The sequence below is a fragment of the Macaca fascicularis genome, chromosome 1, assembly GCF_037993035.2.
Source record: "Macaca fascicularis isolate 582-1 chromosome 1, T2T-MFA8v1.1".
NCBI classification, from domain to species: domain Eukaryota; kingdom Metazoa; phylum Chordata; class Mammalia; order Primates; family Cercopithecidae; genus Macaca; species Macaca fascicularis.
The window spans coordinates 118,445,281-118,470,469 of NC_088375.1; the positions used below are offsets into that span (position 1 = coordinate 118,445,281).

General features: G+C 40.4%; 1 long non-coding RNA gene across 1 annotated transcript in view; it reads left to right on the forward strand.

Moving 5' to 3' along the window:
• The window catches only part of LOC123567486 (uncharacterized), a 45,139-nt gene extending 25,820 nt beyond the window's left edge, over positions 1 to 19,319 (forward strand). The window contains exon 3 of the long non-coding RNA XR_006690443.3: positions 16,541 to 19,319. This is a non-coding gene — a long non-coding RNA (uncharacterized lncRNA). The remainder of the gene's footprint in view (positions 1 to 16,540) is intronic.
• Positions 19,320 to 25,189: the final 5,870 nt, after the last annotated feature.

The following is a 25,189-nucleotide window of genomic DNA, read 5'->3' on the forward strand; positions in this document are numbered from 1 at the left end:
AAAGCTCTATTTCCACCAGCCTGGGTCTTCTTTTGTGGAGGAGTCTCCTTTCCTTGGAGCAGATTTGTTGATTTTGCAAGTACTTACTATAGTGCACTATGTACTAGACATTATCCCGGACCCCTTACAAATAGTACCCCGCTTAGTCCTACAGGTAGAAAGTAATAATATCCGTGGTTTTACAGATGAGGAAACTGAAGCTCAGAGAGATCAATCTATTTGTAAGTGGCGCAGGCAAGGTTTGAACCCTAGAGGTTTGTCTCTATAGAGTCCAGAGGCTTAAGCTTTGCACCACAGTTTCTTCATTACTAACCTATATTCAGTGCAATGCTGAGCAAGGGAAAATAGCAAATAGGAGATAAAAACAGAGGAATCCGGGAGACCCTTCTCTGCAGGTTGGTGGAAGGAGCTTTGAAAGCCAAACAGCCTGAGACGAAACTCTTCTCAGAGCCTCCATCAACTCTTCAGCTGCTATAGGGGATGATTATCATTGGGCCACAAAGGGAGGGAGGTCTTCCCTTTCTTTGCTTTGGTGTGAAGTAGGGGTGTTAGTCTTTTAGCTAACCTATGCAAACACGACTGCCCCGTCTGGCTTTTCCCACTCAAACCATCTGCCTGGCATTTTAGAGGTGAGATCCAGGTGTGTGTTTAGAACACCTTAGACTTAAGAGGGGGAGGCTGTTGAATCAGGAAAAAAAAAAAGCACATTTTTTATCAGGAAGTACACTGATGTTTTCATTTCATAGTCATGAAAAAAAATCATAGAAAAGAATTTCATTTTGCTTCTGCTTTTGGATTTTATAGAATGAAAAATCCTCTCAATTCTGCCTTTATCCACAGAGGGGAGCAGAGGGGTTATAAAAACCTCGGGTTTAGCACAAAATAATCAAGTTTTACCCTTCAGTGTCTGGTTTTTATGTTTGTGGATTATCCAGACTTGCTTTCTATTTCACTTTTCTCTTGGTTCTAGTTGTTGGATTAGTTAGGTCACAGGAGGAAGAATGAGGGAAAACTAAAAAGATGAAACACAAATTAGTTCACAAGTTTCCTTTTTAAAGGTTGATGAGAAAGAGAGTTTCAAAAAGTATAGTGGGTTTAAGGAACAGGGATCCACTAAAGTTTCCTGGAAAATTCAGAAAATCCAGGAAGCCCCAGGTCGTTCTCTCCCTCCCTTTGCTGTTTTTCCTCCCTCTCTCAGAATATCACTATGTCTCTCTGCCCATGTTTTGCATCCTCTTCTCTCCACCAAACAGCTTCCTCACCCTCTGTTTCAGAGAGCATAAACTTTACGTCCTCCTAGCATTAGCTTTCATGTGACTTTTGAATCAATTTTACATCAAAGCATCCTTTTACCTTCACCTCTACTGCTAACACCCTCTCTTTCTCAGTTTCCCAATTCCTAACTTAGATAAGACCTATCTGAATAACCCATCTTTCTAAGACAGGCTGCATAAGCCACAGGCCAGTCGATAAATTGATGACCTTCAGGCAAGTAGTTCCTTGCTCATTAATTATGGAAATTAGTATAAAACATGCCTGCTTCAGCTATAGGGACTGGATGGAGGTGTGAAGTTTCTCTTAAATGGGGTATATGGGTGATCCAGCATGATAAACAAGTCCAGCGCAAGGCAGTTCCAGCTTAGGTAACTCCAAGCCACACTTTAAAGGTAACCTCAGGGTTTGTGCCACTGACCTTACCATACATTAAAAAGTGATCAATGTCTTTATGGTCCTTTGGATAGACAAAATCCTGTGAATAGATTCCAAGATAGATGTCTTTGATATCAACTTCAACTTCAGTTGGCTGAGCAGTATTATGGAGACTTTGGAAGGGCACAATCTGTTGCTTTAATTTCTGAGAATGTAAGTAAATGAAAATAATGATCTAGTACACTGGAAAGATCCCAGGCCCTTGCAGTCGAGTAGCACAGGGTCATTTGCTATTGTACCCTATGTTACTGATCCACATACCAGCTTCCTTATCTGTAAAATGTAGATAACACAATGAGAATTAAATACATATTAAATTACTTTTCATAGTACCCGGCTCATAGTCCTCAATAAATGGGAAAGCAGGTATGCCTCTTTCCCAAAATATTTTTCAGGACTTTTGCGGCCTGAATTTCACTGACAGGAAGCCATTAAAATGAACTAGAGACTTGGTAAAGCCTACATTCTAGTAAAGGTGTATTTGCCCTCTGGCAATCTTTTGAAACCCAATGAAAACACCAAAAAGAGGCAGGGTATAGTGGTTCATGCCTGTAATCCCAGAACTTTGGGAGGCCAAAGTGGGAGGATCACTTGAGGCCAGGAGTTCAAGACCAACCTGGCCAACATAGCAAGACCCCCATCTATAAAAAAAAATACATCAATAAATAATTTTTAAAAATTTTTTAAACACCGAAAAGAAAGCAAACCTCACTTTCAACACATCAATTAAACAGCCATGTTATCCATCAGATTTCTTAGCTACAACATCAGAAATTGATTCTTGCTTATATAAGCAGGGAAAAGAGAACCAAAGAGATCCCAGGTAGCTCACTGACTCACTGGGAGGGCTTAGAGAATCAGGGTCAGAAAATGACTAGGAACAAATGGAGGTGAGGAAGTGAGAGCCACAACCAAAATCACACCAATGGGACTACCTGGTGAGAAGACTGCTGCACAGCTGAGTCGTGGACATCCTGGCGGCACCACCACCAGCGCTGGAAGGTTGATGCTGCCACAGGGAACTGTTGGCCTGGAAACTGCAGGAACCAGTCACTGAAATAGATTCTCCACTGTCCCCAGTTCTTTGCTTCACTCACACATTCACTCATTTCAGGTTCTGTGGCAGCCATCTTGGCACTGTTAGCAGAGGCATCACCAAGCAGTCAAGGAAGGAGGGTGCTAGGAAGAACCTGGTTCTTGGATGATTTTTTTTTTTTTTTTTTTTTTGAGATGGAGTCTCACTCTGTCACCCAGACTGGAGTGCAGTAGCACAATCTCAGCTCACCACAACCTCCGCCTCCTGGGTTCAAGTGATTGTCCTGCGTCAGCCTCCTGAGTAACTGGGAGTACAGTACACACCACCATGCCTAGCTAATTTTTGTATTTTTTAGTAGAGGTGGGGTTTCACCATATTGATCAGGCTGGTCTTGAACTCCTGACCTTGTGATCCACCTGCCTCGGCCTCCCGACGTGCTGGGATTACAGGCGTGAGCCACCGCGCCTGGCCTGGATGATATCTTTGAGCCACTGAATCCACCTGTGGACTGCCTTCCTCCAGACCTCAATGATTTAGGTTGTTATGATTGGGTTATTTTTAAATGTATTGCTGGCATCGTTACTTAAAGTCAGTTGCACCCTAACTAATATATTGCCTTGAAATAGTTGAGCTCAAGCAGCCTGATCTATTCCAGAGCTCCCCTTTTTCACCACTGTCATGAGAAGTCTAAAATGGGCCAATAATTCAGCTGCTAATTCAGTGGAGCCATTACTTTATTCCCCGTGATGATTCCTCCTTTGATTCTAAATGCTGTCTATCAGTGGAGCCCTGAGTTATGGAGAACATAAGCAAAACCTCCCACATGGAAATGGGTCATAACTCCAGCTTCCACCCTCTTGATCCACAGATGAGTATATTCTTGCTATGGCAGAAATGGCACCAGGAATTGACAACTTGTTCAAAAACTAAACTTCACCCCCTAGAACCACACTGTAACTCACCTGCCTTTCTTTCTAATAAGACACTATAACGGTTGCTTTGAAGGGCAGTTCCATTCCTCTGTTGTAGGCAGTGTGGTTATGGGTAGTAGTGGTTATGAGTAGTAGCAGTTACGAGCACAGGCTCTGGAGCCGAACTGTCTGGGTTCAAGTCTCAGACCCCACTTACTTACTGAGTGACAAGAGTCAGTCTATTAACCATACTTGCTTTAGTGTCCTCTTCTTAGAAATTAATATAATTATGGTAATTATCTCAAAAGGCTGTTTTAAGGGTTAAATAAGTTGTCACATGGGAAGTTCTTAGAGGAGTGCCCAGTGTATAAATGTGAGTTGTCATTACTGTTCTGTAAGGCCAGCAGCTTCGCATGATGAGGAGCAAGTCCTATAAATTCCATTTATTGCCTTACTTCTTTCAGAGAACAGTCAGTTCTTTGGCCAGAACCAGGTTGGTGGGACGCCTGTTGGTGTCCTCGGCATCCGTTGCTTCTACAGATCATGAGGGCAGAACCATGAAGCATGGTGAACAGGGATGGCAACTCTGAGCCCAGGGCATAGATTTGTTCCAGAGAGGATGGACTGCTGCCTTCCCGCTTGCAGTAGGAGTCCAGTGTTACTGAGGACTGGCTGGGTGCCTAGGGAATATGGTTGCATATTCAAACCCCAGGATTAGTTAACACTGAGAACAAGTTGGTCGCTCAGAAGTGGCGATAGCCAGCGACAGTAGCACCTCTTCCCCAAGGACAGAAGCAAAGTCCATGATGGTAAGCCTATGAATATACTTGCTCTATCACTGGGGCCCATGATGGTTATTCATGAACCTATTGAACAAGCCTTGGGAGACAGAAACATTTACTTGGATGACTGAGTAAAGAAGATCTGTCCTCACCAATATGAGTAGGCATCACCCAATTCACTGAGGGCCCAAATAGCACAAAAAGGTGGAGGAAAGATTGATTCTCTTTCTGAATTGGTACATCTATCTTCAGCCCTTGGACATCTGCGCTCTTGGTTCTTGGGCCTTCAGTCCTGGACTAAATTATACCACCAGCTAAGAAATGGCAGATCATGAGACTTCTTGGCCTCCATAATAGCATGAACCAGTTCCCATAATCTCTCTCTCTCCTCATATGTGTGTGTGTGTGTGTGTGTGTGTGTGTGTGTGTGTGTGTGTATCCTATACTGGGATATATAGAGATATACCTTGATATAGTTTGGGTATTCATCCCCATTCAAATCTCATGTTGAATTGTGATTCCCCAGTGCTGGAGGTGGGGCCTGGTGGGAGGTGTTTAGGTCATGGGGGTGGATCCCTCATGGTTTGGTGCTGCCTTCGAGATAGCAAGTTCTCACAAGACCTGGTCATTTAAAAGTGTGTGGCACCTCCTCACACCCTCTCACTTGCTCCTGCCTTTGCCATGCGGTGTGCCTGTTCTCCCTTTGCCTTCTTCCATGATTGAAAGCTCCCTGAGGCTTCATGAGAAGCTGAGCAGACATATCAGCACCATGCTTCCTGTAAAACCTGCAGAACTGTGACCCAATTAAACCTCTTTTCTTTATAAATTACCCAGCCTCACGTACTTTTTATAGCAATGCAAGAACAGTCTAACGTATATCTCCTGCTGGTTCTATTTCTCTGGAAAACCTAGATTTACACACTTATATAAAGCAGGGGTTGACAAATATTTTCTCTGAAGGGCAAGACTGAAAATATTTTATGGGCCATACTCAACTTTAACATGGTGGTGGTAAGATATAAGATAAGCTATAGATAATATGTAAACAAGTGAACATTTATACTCATTCATTTGGACACTGAAATTTGAATTTTATATAATTTTCACATCATAATATATCCTTCTTCTCAACCATTTAAAAATGTGAAACCTATTCTTAGCTTGTAGACCATACAAAAACACGCAGTGAGACAGATTTGACCTGTGGGCCAGAGTTTGCCAACTACTGGTGTAAAGAATTATAATTATATTCCTGAAAGGTTTTCTCATGCCCAAATGTTCCTCACTTGTTTCTGAGATTAACCTGCTAAGGCAGGTAGAGCAGAAATTATTAGCTCCATTATTAGCCCCATTTTGCAGAGAAGCAAAAAGTCTCAGTAAACTATAACAACATTCTAAGAATCATAGTTTATAAGAATCAGAGATGAGCTCTAACCTTGTCTCTAGGATTTTGGTACTCTTATCATACCATGCTCTCAGCGAGATATTCATCTTTATGACAAATTTTTTAAAAGCTATCAGCTCTTGGCCATGTAAACCCAGGGAAGGAACTGCTCCTGTTCCCACGCATAAAGCAAGAGCTCTCATAACTAGGGATTTAATTAGCACTCTGTCTATCCGATGCTTAGGGTTGATTTGTATTTACTATGAGAGAGAAATCCAGCTCTGAAGTTGCCAGCAAGGCCCTGTCCCCAGAAACAGTCCCCGAGGACTTTGAATCTCCACTGAAAGCCCTTACGGCTCCCCGATATTGCATCTAGCACACCCCAGGTCGTGGCCACTAGCCTCTGATTAGTTTTCTATCATTATGTGTCCCAAGGAAGAAATAAAGAGAGAGACAAATGAAAGTGCACTATGAAGTATGGGTTTGTGCCCCGCCTATACTCAAGAGACCTGGATTCCTCCCTTGATATGCTGCTTACAGGTTGGCTATTATAGCACCATCTTAACTGAGGGGCCCTAGGTATGGCCCCATGATTTGAATACCAACTGCTTCTTGGATGTAGTCCTCTAAGTCATAGGAAATAGTACAATTTTCATTCAATTGGTAAGTTACTTTACAGTCAAAAGTAACTATTTTTTTAGAAATTAAAATGACCAATATTTATATGTACATATATTTGCAATATATAATCTATGTACTATTCTATAATTGTATGTGTACCCAAGTAGCACAAGCTTTAAAGATATATGAAGACTTAGGTATAGGTATGATCTTAGCCTGTGTGGGCTGCCATAACAAAATACCACAGGCTGAGTGGTTTAAACAACAGAAATTAATTTTTTTTTTTTTTTTTTGAGACAGAGTCTCACTCTTGTTGCCCAGGCTGGAGTGCAGTGGTGCTATCTCAGCTCACTGCAATCTCTGCCTCCCAGGTTCAAGCAATTCTCCTGCCTCAGCCTCCTGAGTAGCTGGGATTACAGGCGCCCACCACTGTGCCCAGCTAATTTTTGTACTTTTAGTGGAGATGGGGTTTCGCCATGTTGGCCAGGCTGAGAAATTAATTTCTAACAGTTCTGGAGACTGAGAAATACAAGATCAAGGTGCTGGCCCATTCAGTTCCTGGCATGGGCTCTCCATCTGACTTGCTGTGTCCTCACATGGCTCTTCCTCAGTTTGTATGCGTAGAGTAAGAGACAGAACAAACTCTCTTGTGTCTCTTCTTATAATGGCCCTACTTCCATCAGAGCAGGGCCCCACCCTGATAACCTCATCTAATCCTAAATATCTTCCACAGGCCCCATCTTCAAAGACCATCACACTGAGGGCTAGGGATTCAACATCTGAGTTTGGGGGTAACATAAACATTTAGTCTATAATAGGTACTATCTTCAATAATATTTACAAATATCAAACTTCCTCTTTTGTTAAACTTAGGGGAAAAAGCCATCCATCCATTCATCCATTAGCTGGTTATTTTAATGATGTTTGAGCACCTACTGTGTGCTACACCTGTGACCTTTCAGAGATTAAAAGCCTCAAGGCTCAGAGTTCCTGAAACCCAGATTAAATATCCCCTTACCACTTTTCTTACTGGCTTTCATTATCACCCATCTTTTTTTCATGCTTGGTTATTAAATAAATTTCCCAAGGTGTTTTAAATACTTTTTCCTTAGATCTCTACCTTTCCTTTTAATGTGGCTCAGCAAATGGAAAATGACAACTGCTGTGTGCACTCCATGCCTCCCAGTGTGACTTCTCAGCATGTCTGCTATTGCAATTAGTTTTCACCTCCTCAAAGGAGAGGGCCTCTCTGCCCACAGGTGCTGTATTTGGCTGTTAGGTGCTTAATAATTAATTGCTTAGATTTATACTTTTTTCTTATTAAATCTAATAGGCATCTAGTTCATTTATAAGACTGATTCAGATTTTAAAAGGGCTGTATTTTTTTTCCCAAAAAACCCATAAATTGTAAACTAATGTCTATACAACATGGAAAGTTATGTTTAAGGGCCAGATGCAGTAGCTCATGCCTGTAATCCCAGTATTTTGGGAGGCTGAGGCGGGTGGATCACGAGGTCAGGAGTTCAGGACCAGCCTGGCCAAAATGGTGAAACCCCATCTCTACTAAAAATACAAAAATTAGCCGGGCCTACTGGCAGACACCTGTAATCCCAGCCACTTGGGAGGCTGAGGCAGAGACTTGCTTGAACCTGGGAGGCGAAGGTTGCAGTGAGCCGAAATTGTGCCACTGCACGCCAGCCTGGGCGACAGAGCAAGACTCCATCACAAAAAAAAAAAAAAAAAAAAAAGATAGTAAGTTATGTTTAAAAGGAATATATAAAGTGGTTTCCCATAATCACCGCCACCCTAATAGAAATAGGATCAGAAATTCTGTAGCTCTAGCAGGAAAATAATAAAGGTTGTTATGTTATTCAGAAGTAGCTTAAAAATAAACAAATTAATTAATTAAAAAGGTTATTATGGTCTTCACACACACACAAAAAAAAAAAAAAAGAAAGAAAGAAAGAAAAAGGGGAGTGTGTGTTCATACCAAAGATTTTCTTTTTTTCTTTTTCTTTTTGAGACAGTTTCGCTCTGTCACCCAGGCTGGAGTGCAGTGGCACGATCTTGGCTCACTACAACCTCCACCTCCTGTGCTCAAGTGATTCTTATACTTCGACCTTCAGAATAGCTGGGACTATAGGGGCATACCACCACATCTGGTTTTATTTTTAGTAGAGAAGGGGTTTCACCATGTTGGCCAGCCTGATCTCAAACTCCTGGCCTCAAGTGATCCGCCCACCTCAGCCTTCCAAAGTGGTAGGATTACAGGCATGAGCCACTGTAACCGGCTTCATACCATGGCTTTTCTTACCTACACATTCTTTCCCTCTATTTGTACTCATTAGTCTCTGTGTGAGTGGTTCTCAGGCGTGGAGTGGTGGCACACTCATGGGCAGAATCAGTTGTGGGGGAGTGCCATAAGTACTTTGTTACTTATACAGCTTTTAAATATGCAAACAAATTACTTTGTCCATAAATTAAAGCAGAGTCAAGATTTTTCCTTCAATATCATCACTATAAGGAGACAGGAGGCAATAAGGCATGGCAGGTGAAAACACTGTGGTTTACATACTGCTGAGGTTCACAGTCCAGCTCCACTAGTGGAGCTGAATAATTTTAGTCAAGACACACTTAGGCCAGGCTCAGTGGCTCATGCCTGTAATCCCAGCACTTTGGGAGACTGAGGCGGGTGTATGACTTGAGCCTGTTAGTTTGAAGCCTGGGCAACATGATGAAACCTTGCTTATACCAAAAAATAGACAAAACTTAGCCAGGCATGTTGGTGCACCCCTGTAGTCCTAGCTAGTTGGGAGGCCGAGGTGGGAGGATGCTTGAGTCTGGGAGGCAGAGGGCAGAGATTGCAGTGAGCCGGGACCATGCCACTGTACTCCAGGCTGGATAACAGGGTGAGACCCTGTCTCAAAAAAAAAAAGAAAAGAAAAGAAAAAAAAAAGACACACTTAAAATTAACAAGCTTCAATTTTTTTCATTTATAAAATGGAGGTTATAATAGAGTTTAAGCTATAGATTATGAGAATTCAGATATGAATAAGTCAGCAGAGTACTTGGCATATAGCAAGCACTCAATAAAGGTTGGCTAAAATAATACTATTTTCAATACTACTACTACTTAGTATTGTTATTAAGAAGTCATCTAATGTAGTTGTTAAGAAACTTTCAGTTCAAATACACCTAGTCAAGATCTAACTCTGCCACTTGGTAATTCCGTGACCTTGGATAACTTGCTTAACTTCTTTCAGCCTTAGTCTCATCATATCAAAAAAGTGTATGGGGTGTTGTGGAAGTTAAATTGGCAATAAGTCATGCAAACAAGAAAATATAAGGGCTCAACAGATAGCAATTGTGTAATAAAAGTTATCAATGATAATGATGACAGTGCTTGCTTAAGTGTTAGAAGCGGGAGAGGAATTACGTTTAGGAGTGTTGGATCCATATTCGTTTGGTCAGGAAAATATATTATTATCGATAAAAGAGCTAAAACATTCTTTATTGAGAGGGAGTGGTTATCCTAGCTTACTTGAGAACTAACAAGTTCATAAAGACACTGGGTCAACTCTTTTTACGCAATTTCAGACCTCTAGCAAAGCCTAGAAACCGGTGATAAACTTTGACTGCATATATGTAGGCCAGCAGTGGGAGGTAATTGCTTAGTGCTTTAAAGAACACACAGTTTTGAAGCAAGGAAGGAAGGAAGAAGTCTTAGAAATTATGTAAATCCAACTCCTTTACTTGATAAATGAGGACACTGAGGCCCTTAATGAAGAAATTGAGGCAGTAAAATGCTTTGCCCAAGGTTAAGATCAGGCACTTAATCTCAAAACATGATCATAGTCTTTGTTAAAAGGTGATTAAGAATAGGATGTATTTTGCATCTCTGAATCTATTTCCATGTTTGTATATTAGTGTGACTGGAAGTTTTTGTTTAAAGATTGTGTTTGCATGCCAACTAAACACTAAGAGAGAGTCAGAATCTTTAAAAACATCTGGAGGTTTCATCTGTTATTTTGTATATAAAAATTATAAGAGAAGGAACATTAGTATTTACTAAATAAGCACTTCCCAAGCATGAATCAATTTTACATAAAGTGTCTCTAGTAAACTTCACAACAATATTGGAAAGCAACCTGTCCATAAGGGCTGAGTCCAGAAAGCAGAAACTACTCTCGGCACCTTAAGCAGAAAGGGAATTTGATGCCTACAGAAGCGCTGAAAGGTCTAAATGGAGCGGCTTTAGACAAGACCTCCAGGAATGGCTCCCAGTTCACTACCATAGAACTAGCCTGCCCAGGGACCAGGCGTGGTGGCTCACGCCTGTAATCCCAGCACTTTGGTAGGCAGAGGCAGGCGGATCACCTGATGTTTGAGACCAGCCTGACCGACATGGCAAAACCCAGTCTCTACTAAAAATACAAAATTAGCTGTGCGTGGTATTGGGCACCTGTAATCCCAGCTACTCGGGAGGCTGAGGCAGAAGAATCGCTTGAACCTGGGAGGCGGAGGCTGTGGTGAACTGAGATGGTGCCATTGCACTCCAGCCTGGGCAACAAGAGCAAAACTCCATCTCAAAAAAAAAAAAAAAAAAAAAAAAGAATTAGCCTGCCCAGGGGACTGCTCTCTCTACTATAGGTGGAACACTAGGCATCCAGAAGGTGCCATGCCTACTGCAGACTCATAGGTTGTGATGTCAAAGCCATGTAACTGGAACATGACTCTCACCAGCACTGTTGGCCCCTGAGTTATGCTACAGCTGCTAGATCCTTCCAGCAAAAGTTGATGCCCTTCACTGCCCTTCAAGCCGCTTCATATTTTCCCGTTTGATTCAGTTTCAAAGTCAGTTCTCATAGTACATATTTAATCGCTTGATCCAAGTCACATCAAGAGCTTTAGCTGCAAAGAAGTCTGATAAACACAGGTTTTAGCTTTTCAAGCCTCTGTAGAACAGTATGTCATATTGGAAGGAAGTTTCGACAAATACCAAGTAGGCCTTATACCTATTTTTAGAATTATAAAGCCACTATTTTGACAGATTAAGTAACTTAGCTAAAGTCACACAGCAATTAATAAAAGGAGAGAGGTTCAAAATAAGACCTCCTGGCTCTAATGCTGTCTATACCTATATCCTAAGCAGTTTGTTGTTATCTCTGGCATAACATTTATTACAGAACGTTAGCTGTATACTCACTCATCTGCTTTGATTAGGACAAGCTTATCCAACCCGCAGTCTGTGAGCCACTTGTGGCCTAGGATGGCTTTGAATGAGGCCCAACACAAATCAGTAAACTTTCTTCAAACATTATGAGGTTATTTTGCGATTTTTTTTTTTTTTTTTTGAGACAGAGTCTTACTCTGTCACCTCAGCCTCCCGAGTAGCTAGGACTACAGGCGTGCCACCACGTCCAGCTAATTTTTTTATTTTTAGTTGAGGTGGGTTTCCGCCATGTTGGCCAGGATGGTCTCAATCTCTTGACCTTGTGATCTGCCCACCTCCATCTCCCAAAGGGCTGGGATTACAGGCGTGAGCCACAGTGCCCGGCCTTTTTTGTGATTTTTTTTAAAGCTCATCAGCTATTGTATTAGTGTTTTTTATGTGTGACCCAAGACAATTCTAATGTGGCCCAGGGAAGCCAAACAACTGAACACCCCTGGATTAAGAAATCCCTTAAGGTAGAGACATTTGTGATTCATTATTACACACAGGGTCTCCCAAATACAGTGTTCATGCCCATGTGTAATTTCTTCCCACATTTATTCTAGGCTTGGCTAAATGATTTGCTTTGGCCTAAGAGACGTCAGCAAACATGATGTAAGTTCAGTGTCTGCACATTGGCACATTGCTCTCATCACGTTAAGAAGTCCAAAGAGCCAACCTGAAGATGAAAGACATACGGAGAGGAAGGTCCAGATCCTCAGTTGTCTCAACTGAGCTCAATCCCCGGGAAATCCCCCAACTGAATGCAGTACCATAAGTGAGCTCAGGTGAAACAGCAGAAGAGCTTTCCAGGCAACTCACAGAATCATGAGAAATAGTAAATTATTGTTATTAGTCTCTAAGTTTTTGAGCTTTTTGTCATACAGTCATAAATAATTAAAACACATGCCTTATTTATTTTTATCCATGTACTAATATGTTTGTTTATTCATTTATTTATTTGGCAATTATTTAAATATCATAGGCACTGGGATATATAATGCCTGTGATAATGCTAAGCACTGGGAAATATAATGATAGACAAGACAGAGACTGTGCTGTGAAGAAGCATCCAATAAGGAGTAGGAACAAATAAAGATATGATTATAGTACCATGAGGTACAGGCTATGAGAAGAGTAAACACGGGGGGCTATGGAAGAATCTAATAGTGACACCTTACTCAATTTGGGGAGCGGTGTCACAGGAAAATGCCTGATGTCGATATTCTGTGCATATTTCTTTTCTGTTGTAACACAGGAAAGAGAAATTCAGCAATTTGGTCAATGTCACTCAATTATTGGACTGATATAATTTCTCCTGAATCTCATTTAACAACTCTGTATGTAAAGGTTGTTTCTTTCCATAGCTGGTGGGTTTTTTTGTTTTGTTTTGTTTTTTTGAGACAGAGTCTCGCTCTGTCACCCAGGCTAGAGTGCAGTGGTGCAATCTTGGCTCACTGCAACCTTCGCCTCCCGGGTTCAAGCGATTTTCCTGCCTCAGCCTCCCAAGTAGCTGGGACTACAGATGCCCGCCACCACGCTCGGCTAATATTTGTATTTTTAGTAGAGATGGGATTTCGTCATGTTGGCCAGGCTGGTCTCGAACTCCTGACCTTGTGATCTGCCTGCCTTGGCCTCCCAAAGTGCTGGGATTACAGGCGTGAACCACCATGCCTGGCCTTTCATAGGTATTTTTATTTTTGTTTATTTAGTTGGTTTTGTTTTGTCCACAGTGGAAATTCATTCTCATCAATAAAAGCTAGGGTCTTGTGATCCAAACCACTAGGTTTTCTGCAAGCATAATTTTTAACAATAAATTAACCTGCTTTCCCACCCAATAATTCTTTACTAAAAATTAAATAGTAAAATAATGATTAAATAATTTTAAAGTAGCTAGGTTTAAATATAAAAAATTATACTGGAAAGATATATTCATTTATATAGCAAGATTTACCTTATTTATTTATTTATTTATTTTTTGAGATGGAGTTTCGCTCTTGTTGCCCAGGCCAGAGTGCAATGGCATGATCTTGGCTCACCGCAACCTCCGCCTCCTGGGTTCAAGCGATTCTCATGCCTCAGCCTCCCAAGTAGCTGGGATTACAGGCATGTGCCACCACGCCTGGCTAATTTGTTTATTATTAGTAGAGACGGGGTTTCTCCATGTTGGTCAGGCTGGTCTCGAGCTCCCAACCTCAGGTGATCCGCCCATCTCGGCCTCCAAAAGTGCTGGGATTACAGGTGTGAACCACTGCACCTGGCCTAGAACAAGACTTTAAAACACCAAATATTGAGGTACAATTTGGTACCTTTTCACTTTAATTATTGCCAGTCACTGTGTCATCCAACTGTTTTCTTCCCATCAAAATCTGAAGAAGCTCACAAATAAGGTCATGTGCTGCACAACATGGTTTCAGTCACCAACAGACCACAGCTCTCATGGTGGTCCCATAAGATTATAATGCTGTATTTTTACTGCACTTTTTCTATATTTAGATACTTTTAGATACACAAATACTTACCATTGTGTTACAATCGCCTACAGTAGTCAGTGCTATAACATACTGTACAGGTTTGTAGCCCAGGAGGAATGAGCTAAACTGTATAGCCTAGGTGTGTAGTAGGCTGTGCCATCTAGGTTTGTATAAGCACACTGTATGATGTCACACAGTGACAAAATCACCTAATGATGCATTTCACAAAACATATTCACGTCATTAAGCAACATATGGCTATACTGGGACAAAAGTGATTTGGCCCAATAAAATGGCTGCTTAGAGATTGTAACTGCCCTCACAGTTGTTCCTGCCTGTTGCACAGTTGCACAGACAGAGCCAATTTACTAAGACAGCATTATTACAATAGAGAAATAGTTTAATAAATGCAAAGCTGGCTAAACAGAAAATCAGAGTTTTATTACTTAAATCGGCCTCCCAAAACATTTGAAGACTAGGGCTTTTTAAGGTTAATCTGGTGGGCAGGGGGCTAGGGAGCGGAGGAATGCTTTGGTTGGGTGGGGGCTGAAATCATAGAGGGGTCGAAGCAGGTTCTTCTTGCTGTCTTCAGTTTCTGGGTGGGATCGCAGAACTAGTTGGGCCAGTTTACCAGTCTGGGTGGTGCCAGTTTGTTCATCAAAATGCAGGATCTGAAAAATATCTCAAACGCCAATCTTAGGTTTTACAATAGTGATGTTATTTGTTGGAGCAGTTGTGGAGTATATTAGTCTGTTCTTGGATTGCTCTAAAGAAATACCTGAGACTGGGTAATTTATAAAGAAAAGAGATTTAATTGGCTCGTGGTTCTGCAGGCTGTACAGGAAGCGTTATGGTTTCTGCTCTTGGGGAGGCCTCAGAAAGCTCACAATCATGGCTGAAGGGCAAAAGGGGACCAGGCATCTAATATGGCAGAATCAGGAGCAAGAGAGTGCAGGTATGAGTAGGGGCAGGTAACACACACTTTTAAACAACCACATCTCACGAGACTCACCGTCATAAGAACAGCACCAAGGGAGATCGTGCTAAATCATTCATGAGAAATCCACCCCCATGATCCAATCACCTTCCACCAAGCTTCACCTCCAACACTGGGGATTACAATTTGACAGGAGATTTGGGTGGAAACACAGATACAAAGCATATCAGGAAATTTAGAATTGTGTGGCTTCTGGCTGCATGACTCCTGAGCCATAATTTCTAATCTCGTGGCTAATTTGTTAGTTTTACAAAGGTGGTCTGGTTCCCAGGCAAAAAGGGGGTTTGTTTTGGGAAGGGACAATTACCATCTTTGTTTCAAAGTTAAACTATAAACGAAATTCCTTTTATGGTTAGCCTGGCCTACGCCCTGGAATGAACAAGGACAGCATGGATGTTAAAAACAAGATGGAGTAGGTTGAGACAGATTTCTTTTGCTGTCATAATTTTCCTATGTCACAGTTTTCTCACCGTTATAATTTGTGCAAAGATAGTTTCAAGATGGTTCTAGGACCTTGAGGAGTCCTAAGTATCACAGATGGAAAAATCAGTATGTTAAGAAAAGTACAGTCATAATCACTAACCCTTATTTTAGTTAAAATACAAGCTTATACATAGAAACAAGGCTGCAGTCTAGAAGAAAGTCCGCAAATAGGCAGTGCAGTTTTAATTAGTTGAGTATGGAGACTAATTAATATGCAAATGAGGAGCTTACCAATATTAATCATCTGTTTTACTAGGCAGCTTTTACTAAAGAGTTTCTAACGAGTTTGCAAATTAAGTTTCTTTGACATTAAAAATCAGCTAAACGCCTGTCTGAGAATAATCTCTTCTAACTCAAGGGCGGGAAGGGAGAATTTTTTTCTGGATGAAAAACAGCAGTGTTTAAAACCAATTCCCATGTTGGCAAGCACTGTGCAAGAGTTCTGTATCAACCCTTTCCAGGCTCTAATTGAAACCATTTCAGCAAGAGAGACACCAGAAAACAGTTGGAACAGAGACAAATATGAGTCATGGTGATTTAAAGATACATGACCTAGAAAGTTGCGTCAAAAAACTTGCTTAAGTTGGTGACTGGCATTGTTAAAACACAAAAGAGGTTAGAAATATTTGCTTAAACTCCCTTTTATGGCCTTTAACATACCCCTGTGGTTCTCTTTACTTGGAAATATTGAAGATTGGGTTGAATGCTGACTTATCAGGGGTGATCTGAGTATGAGGATAGATTACAAAGTGGTCACTTTCATTTTGGGATTCATTTTCATTCAAGTTTGTGAAAAAGTATATGGGCTTCAGTTCAATTATGTTCATCCTATTTTCAATGTCAATTGATTCCATTATCATGCCACTTGGCTGTTAATACAAAATTATACACTACAAATTAATACAATATTTTTATGTTTCCTACTTCCAGGCAGAATGTCAGCAAAGAAATTCTTTTGAAAGACAATAGATTGGATGCAACTCTTCTCTGATCCTCTGCTCCAGTAATTGAAATTCACAGTTGCCCTTGAAAATATTTTCTCTTTCATCATATCCCTATGGAGATTCAAAGGAAACTTTGAAATGATACCTTTTCAATGAGCTCACAATCTATGTTTCTTCTCAAATTTTGCACCTCTCCCCCCACCCCCTACTCTTCTATACCTATCAGCCAAAACTTACCATAATTAGGCTAGACAAATTTGTTACCAGGGATCTCCTTTATGCATTCATTCATTCATTTGTTCAATGAATATTGATGAGGTTGAACCAAGGTACGGAGCACCTCCCGCTGTATAAGGTACTTTGGGATGCAAATATGTATAATTAGAAGTTTCAAGGGATTTACAATCTACCAAGAAAATAAAACATGTGCCCAATAAGGCCACTTTGAAGAATTATGTGATAAAAGCAATGAAAGTTGTATATCTCATGTGCTTGCTGCAAATGACTTTGAGCAATCTTGTGAAAACATTCTGCCTCAATCTCTTTCTTAATATAGCCGAGTCCTAGTACATCGGAAAACAGAAGATGATTGGTGATTTATTACTTTTCAATTTTTACAAGTTTAAAGTGGCTAATATGACAAATACCGAAGAACGGTCCCACCTTTCCCAGAGTAGGGAGAGACCTTACTTTAGTCTGTGGATGTTTACTTGCTGATTGTCAATGAGAATGAGCCAATGACATTCACTTGAAGTGTTCAGCGGGGAGCTCTGGACTATATTTTTCAGTTTTGTTATGATTCTTGCTTGTCTGTAGCCTTATTTCTTTTGGTCAATACCTGTGCTAAATGTTCTGGTTGGTGGAAAATACTGTTAAGTTCAGATTCATTAAAATTCATGGCAAAAATGAAAGAAAGTCCTTAATCAAAGGCACAAGATAGATTTTGCAAAGAAATTACGGCCAGAGAATTAATCCAAAATGTGCTTTGGTTTGGGCTTCTTTACAAGCACGTCTTGGCGGCAGGTCTGGACTTGAGGTTGTGGGAGCTGCAGGAGTGGAAAATGGAAATGGCTCATCTGCACCTGCCCTTTCTCCAGAGATTTGTCTCATCATCCTCTCCCATGACACACAGGGCCAGTCCACACTGCAGAGAAGTCTGCAGACCGTCCTTCCTTGATGCCCAAGCCCCAGCAGGATGGTGCTCCAAGTCACTGTCACTAAATTGTATATGGTGTTTTACAAACAACTATATGACTGGATATAGAATGTATTTCTGTGGTATGTGTGAATTCCAATTGTTTGCTCTAGAACAGCACTGTTCAATAGAACATTCTGCAGTGACAAAAATATTCTGTAAATCTCCATGGTCCAATACAATAGCCACTAACCACATGGCTATTGAGGATTTAAAATATGGAACTGGATTTTTAATTTTATTTAATTTTGATTACATAATTTTAATTTAAATAGCCACATATGTCTAGTAGCTTACCATAATGGACAGTGCAGTCCTAGAAAATAACTTCATCCATTTTGATTTTATAAATGGAAATGGAAAATAACCACCCTATGATAATGACACAGTTCTGACTTAGGCGCATGAATTAATTCTCTTAATTTTGACATAAATATAATGAATGAAATTTCAACCCTTCTGCTATTGATGAAAAAGTAAGGCTTTGACTTCAGTTGTCTAGATTGAATATATAACTGGCCAACTGCTCACTTTGATTTTTTTCCATTTATTATACATCTTGCATCCCACAGCCAGCCATAGATAGGTAAGATTAAATTAGTCTTCTATCTTAGGAACACATAATAGGACCTTCTACTTAGGACACAAAATTATAAAAACATAAATAAAATAAATGCAAATAATATTAATAAATTCTGTAGATAATTCAAAATGCTGTTTGAATTGAGAATTCTGAACAACTTGGTGGCATGGCTACACTGGAGCTAAATTTGCTATTATTTGAAAATTCTGAAATCAAGTACTATAAATGATGTGTTCTAATAAGAAATAATCACCTCTTGAGAGTATGGTAACGTGTATGAGACTAAGCACAACTAATACAAAACAGCATATAACCTGAATTTTATGTATAGCTCATTTCTGGGAGGAAGTGTTCCCAATGTTTGCACCAGAATTAGAAGCAACCAGAGACTCAATTGGTCTGATGCTAATAACTATGCAGGAGCTTTCCTAAGATGCTGAATGTGCACTTCTGAGCCCCCTTCCACTCACCAGTCTGTGTTGATGAGCCCAGATACATACAACTGACTAGAATTTCATCACTTTTAAACAGGCACTATTGAGTTGATGCCACATCCGTGAATATGATTGATTTAGACAAGACTGAAAAATATAGCATTTTAGATAACCAGGGGGTTCAGCCGAATTCTAAGGAGTGGCTTGAGAGCACCTGCTCCTCTAGTTGCATTAATACGGCTCCTGGAGGCCAGGCATGGTGGCTCACACCTGTAATCCTAGCACTTTGGGAGGCCAAGGCGGGCGGATCACGAGGTCAAGAGACCAAGACTATCCTGGCCAACGTGGTGAAACCCCGTCTCTACTAAAAATACAAAAATTAGCTGGGCATAGTGGTGTGTGCCTGTAGTCCCAGCTACTCAGGAGGCTGAGGCAGGAGAATCGCTTGAACCTGGGAGGCGGAGGTTGCAGTGAGCCGAGATTGCGCCACTGCACTCCAGCCTGGGCAACAGAGTGAGACTCCATCTCAAAAAAAAAAAGACTCCTGGAAAAATCGACCCACTTGTTTATACAGCCTCTCTTACTTCATAGGATTCTTGTGAGAATTAAATGAGATCCTGGGAGGGTTAGATGACTACAGTAGAAAGAGCAGTCAGATGATAAAAAAATATCTGAATTTTAATCCTGAGACTTTACTTAATGTCTTTGAGTTTTAGCTTTCTTATCTGCAGGATGAGGGTAGGAATGTCAGCTCCATATATCTCACAGAGTTTCTGCAGGGATCACATGAGACACTCTGCACGCTTTTTTTTTTTTTTTTTTTTTTTTTTTTTTTTAATTCTGAGTTTGTTATAGGCACAGAGATTTCTGATTTCTGGTCACTGTTTTTTAGATTCATTTACTTTTATCTAGTCCCTTAGTCACCAGTTGCACATATCTACAAAATGATTGGCTGGGATTAGTGGCGTGGTCTATGAAGGTAAAATTGAGTGAAACAAGAAAAACCATAAAAGGTCCCAAATCCATGGCCTTGACTTCATTAAGCAGGCGCAATATTCATCCGTGCGATCCATCTTCAGTGAAATGTAGCCTCCTGACCTTTTGCCAGCTTAGCCCTGCTGTCAGCAGCTGGGGGCCCTGCCACAGGGCTGGGGAGGGAGCCCCGGGTTGCCCACATTGCAGATCATCTCAGGAATATTCAAGAGGGACTGTAAAATAAACCCCCAGTCTTGTAATTTTATTTCAAAAAGCAAAAAATCTCCCAGATAATGAGCATTTTGCTCTAATAAGAACTGTAGGATTGATTAGGTTCAAACTGTTAACAGACATCCTTATGGTTAATGAAGCAGCATTGAAAATGCCTCTGGATTTTTTGGAAACTTAAATCATACAAAAGGAAGCAAAGAACTGGAGGTAGGGTGGATTAAACTGTCTGTTAATTAATATACTCAAAATAATGGACACAAAATGTTCTTTGAAAAGTTCATATGTATCAAGAGTTATTTCCCCAATGGGCAAGCAATAAACTTTGATGATTATTGTTGGAACATTCTTTGGATAACATATTTTTCTGTGAATCTTGAGTGGGGGACGGAAGCTTCTGCCATTTTAATTCCTTTGTTAATGTCTTTATGAATGCAATTAACACTTCATTCACGCTTCTTTGTTTCTGGATCCCATTAGGATGTGGTTTATGCCAGTTTCTCTCTCCCAGGAGACAGCCCACATCACACAACATTTCACTCAGCTGTGTCGCTGAGCACTGACAAACTCAATTTACGAAAGGCAAGAGTGAGTTGACACCATGCTGTGGCAGTTGTCCTGATGGGAGGAAACGACTCATTTCCTTCCAAGGTAGAACCCACCTTCTCTGAGAAGCAAGCTTGTGCATAAGAGTGTTGAAGACAAGGAGGTAAGGAAAGCCTCTTGGCTGACACAAAGTAAAATCCCTGCAGTTGAAGAAATGCTAAGAATCAAATTTGGTTCCTGGTCTTCAAAGAAAAAACAGCTATCGCTGGCCCCGTAGGCACAACAGGCTGCTGTTATCTTTATCAAACATTTAGTAAGAGCTAACTAGGTACAAAGTAAGGGAGAAGCCCAGAAGCAGAGGAAATGGTCTCTCCCTTCTGGAGCTTACAGTGTAAACAAGAGGCAAGAGATAAACATGACAAATACATAAGCCGGGCGAAAGGCAGCACAGCTAAGTCCTGAATGAGAGGCACAGACCAAAAGAACACTAGGAGTTCAGAAGTCTGTGATGGGGAATCTGGGGAAAGCTTTTCTGGGGAGGTGAGACTTAAATAAAAGCAGTTCCCCTGGCCATTCAATGATTGCACTCACCAGGAAAGAGGGAGAGAATAGGAGGAACTGCAGAGAGGGAAGGAGAGGCAGGCATTAGCTAAGATGCAAAGGTGCAAAATGAGTAAGAGGGTTTTTGTTCTTGATACATTATTTTCCCTTTATATTAAAGTCTCTCCTCCAATTGATGGGATCATTTCTATTTCAAATATCAGTGTGCTATTTGCTTAACAGCCAAAGGCACTGCAAATGAATATATCTGAATCTTACTAGGAACTATACAGAAGAAGATGCAGGAGGTCCAAAGGGAAGTCAGAGACAAAAGAAGGAAGGAAGGAAGCAAGCACTGCTCATGGTTTGACATTACATTTTTTCTTTAAATGAAAAAAAAAAAAAATCACCTATAGATAGGCCTTGTACCTGTGCTATAATTTTAAGTTTGGTTTTCTCTGACAAAGACAAAAAAAGAGGAGAATTTCTAATAAGTGTTAAGAAGCATGCCATATTTCCAGAAAAGGAAGTAAAGCAGCTTATAGTCCAAGTCATCTGTGCCTAATGTTAAAGATGTTTTAATAAGCAAAGGGTAGTATTCCTTGTGCAGTTTTAACATGATTTAATGGCATGATAATTGGTTATTTTCTTGTTTCTGAGTTACTCCAGAAATCTAGCCCTTTTCCCGTTAGCTATATATCCTTATTACCAAGATCTTTCTCATGTCTCTTTCAACCAGATCTGGGCTGTCAATGCCATCATATTCTATTAGAATAAGGCCTGGATGTATTTCTGCCAGATTGGCCAGCCCCTAGGCATTAAAGCATTACAGACCACAGTCATGCCTGAGCACTTTTTGCATTAACAATAAGGGTCATTTTGTTTACATTTTATCACATGAAACTGCTCTTTGCGGGAAAAATGGCTTCCCATATGACAAATAATGCTTGGCCAAAGAACAACTAACATTAACATTAACACTGATTCTAATCAAAAGTTCAAGTGTTGGTAATTTTATGAGGGTTGTTTCTTTCCCTAAAGCAAATAGCTGTCAATTGTCAGTTTTAAAACTACCATGATTTATTGGAAGAATAACAGCTCAGTAGAATTACTGAATTAATTCCCAAACATTCAAAGGGGAAAGAAAAAAAATGATAAAATGGATGGTCTGTATGGAGCAGGGAGGGGAGGGGATGGTTCTGAGGCTAAAAAAACAAAAAACAAAAACCCTTTACTTCTGTCCTTGTGCATTTTTTTAAATAGAAAAAAGCCACTCTGCATTCCCTGGCCTCAAGCCACTAGGTCACTATGTAAAACATAAACAGGGTCTGTGTTTTGCTGCAGTTGAGAAAGATGTAAAGGTGTACATATGATGGAAGAGGTTTTGTTTCCTTTCCCCTCTCAGGAATGGTCTGACAGCCCCAGGCTCGAGAATGTGTCTCTCCCAAGTACTCTGTCACCCTGGTAACCATGGAGACCATGACGATCGATTAGATGCCATCTGATCTCAACCTCATAAAAAAAAAGGCAGCAGATGGCAACCAGGCCACTAGACCTGTCTCAAGAGAGACGAAGAGGAAGAGCGAGAAAGGGAAGGAAGGAGGGAGAAAGGGGAGGAGGTGGGGGTGGGTTGGCGCAGGGAGAAGAGAGCCCAGAAGCAGCTCTGGAAATGAAAATTTTAGAAAAGAATGAAAATAGAAAACAAGGAAAGCAATGGAAAAAAAAGAAACTAAAACCCACTGTGCGATAGACCCCCATAGTGAGTTGATAATTCTGTGAGGAAGATAATTCTATAGAGAAAGCGGATCAGCTATCTCCTAACTTTCCACTTTATACAGAATGGTGTGGAACCTGGGCCCCAAGGCTTCTCCGAGGGATACACACAAAGTTGGCTGTCAGAATCAGTTGGACTTTGATGCATCCAAAAGAGAATCTGAGACCTGGTTCTCAGAATGAATGTCCCTAATCAGATGAGACCTTTCAGGGGACTGGATGCGTCAATACTGGTATGTTTGTCAGCCCATCCCCAGCAGTGTTCTAATATTCCTTAAAGGAAGAAGCGATAACCAGGTCAGTAGATACCTAAGGTGAAAAGAAGACAAGAGCAGTTAAGTCAATTCTGGTAACCTAGGAGTTTTAGCCAGTGTCTCAGAGTAATGTAATGGCTAATATTTATGAAGTGTTTATGATATGTCAGACACTGCTAAGCACTACATACAGAATATTTTATTTATTCCAGATAACAATACCATAAGATAGGTGCAATAATGATTCCCATTTTACAGAGAGGACCTGAGGCTTAGAGAGGTTAACTACCTTCATCAAGGGCATACCTAGAATGCAATATGTAAATGTACAGAACAGCTTACTTATATAGAGAGTTGACTTGCTCACTCTTGTGCTTTGTTTTTCAATCCCCTCCCCCACCTTTTTTTTGAGACAGAGTTTCACTCTGTCCCCCAGGATGGAGTGCAGTGGTGCTAATTCAGCTCACTGCAACCTTCGCCTCCTGGGTTCAGGTGATTCTCCTGCTTTAGCCTCTGGAGTAGCTGAGGTTACAGGTGTGCACCACCATATCTGGCTAATTTTTGTATTTTTAGTAGAGACAGGGTTTCACTATGTTGCCCAGGCTGGTCTCCAGCTCCCAACCTCAGGTGATCCACCCACCTTGGTCTCCCAAAGTGCTGAGATTACAGGTGTGAGCCATTGCTCCTGGCCTTCTCCTCCTTTTTATTTATTTATTTTCATTTTTTATTTTTTGAGATGGGGTCTTGTTATATCAGTCAGGCTGGTCTCAAACTCCTGGGCTCAAGTGATCCTCCTGCCTCAACCTCCCTAGTAGCTGGGACTATAGGCATGCACTACCACACCTAGCATTTTTCCCTTTTACATTTTATTTCAGATTTTTGCAGATTACAAAATAGGACATGTCCAATATAGAAAACTGCTTAAAACAAGAGAAAGAAAGGGAAAATTATCTACAATCCCATTAGTCAGAGATACGTGTGATAAGCATGTGGATTATGTAATATACATATATATATAGAGAGAGAGAGGGAGGCAGACATGTATATTTTAAGCAAATATAGTATTAAATCTTAAATACTGTTTCGTTAACATATTTTTTGGAACATTATATTATGAAAAACTTTCCATAGTTTTGACTCTTCTATTTTATCTGATTTAATGATTACAGCATTCTACTATCTGATGTATCATAATTTTATTTAACTACTTCTTTATTATTGGATTTTATTTCCAGATTTTTTCTACTATAAATAATGCTATGGTGATCATTGTTGCATATAAACCTTTTTTGTACTACTCTGACTTTTTTCTTTAGAATGAAAACATATTGGCTAAGTCAAAGTGTATGTTTTCTCAAAACTTCTAAATTGAGGTATAGCATATATACAACAAGGTGAATAAATCTTAAGTGTACTGCGAGTTGAATTCTACATGTGTATAGACAACGGTTATAACCACCACCCAGATCAATGGATTAAACATTTGCAGTGCTCCAGAATGCTCTTCATGCCTCTTCCCAGTCAGTAGCTATCCCCTGTCCTTGAACTTCATATAAATGGAATCATAGGGTGTGTATTCTTTGGTTTCTGGCCTCCTTCACTCAACATAACGTCTGCGAGATTCATCCATGCTGTAGAGGATAGCAGTAATCCATCTTTTTATTGCTGCATAGTATCCTTTAAAAAAAAATACTGCAATTTATTGATTTATTTTTTTCTGATAGACATTTAGGCTATTCTGAATAAAGTTGTTATGTATATTCTTATATATGTCTTTTGGAAGACATTTTTATACTTCAAAAAATATAAACTAGAAGAGGCATAACTAAATCATAGAGTGAGGCAAACTTTTAGCTTTAAATGCAGGGTAAACATTTTTAAAGTTTCATTTTGTTTTTAGAAAGGGGGCCTACTTTCAAATTGCTCTCCAAAACATCTGTACCAATTTGAACTCCAACTATCCAATGTCAAGAGTGTACCCTTCCCCTTCCCTCCTCACCACCAGCTAGTGGGCATTTTCATTCTTCTTAATCTTTGCCAGTGTGAGAAACAAAATGGTATCTGATTGTTTATATTGTGTTTGATGACCAAGAAGATGTTAAAAAAT